Below are 454 nucleotides of genomic sequence, written 5' to 3'. Positions count from 1 at the left end.
TCGATCGGTTCCCTCAGGAACAGTCCTACCCGGACCTAGGTCGTACAAACGCTTTCTAGGCATCCATCTCATTGATCCAGATTACAAAGAGGGGTTGTTAGAGATTGTCTAGTTTGGCCTGTGAGAACTGTCCGATCGAACAGGGTACCTCCCCAGGAATACAAGGGACTCACCTCACCTCGACTCTCCCTCAAGACATTGTTGACGAATCACCGTNCACGTATCCTTTTCTGGGCATCACCCTAAATCATACATCCTTCTCGGAATACTTTCTTTAAAATGAATTACCGAGTTTGATTATTTAATTCCAACACCTTGAATACTTTACTTTTTAATTCAGTTACGGTGTTATACCAAGCAGTTTATATCACATACCCATACTAGGATTATTACATACTCAACCAATCAATCCAAATAGTCAAACACAATTACTGTCTCTCGCCCAAGTGAAAAT

Source organism: Lupinus angustifolius, chromosome LG11 (assembly GCF_001865875.1).
Source record: "Lupinus angustifolius cultivar Tanjil chromosome LG11, LupAngTanjil_v1.0, whole genome shotgun sequence".
Taxonomy (NCBI): Eukaryota; Viridiplantae; Streptophyta; class Magnoliopsida; order Fabales; family Fabaceae; genus Lupinus; species Lupinus angustifolius.
The sequence above is the reverse complement of the archived record's forward strand: the minus strand, read 5'-3'. Positions refer to the sequence as shown.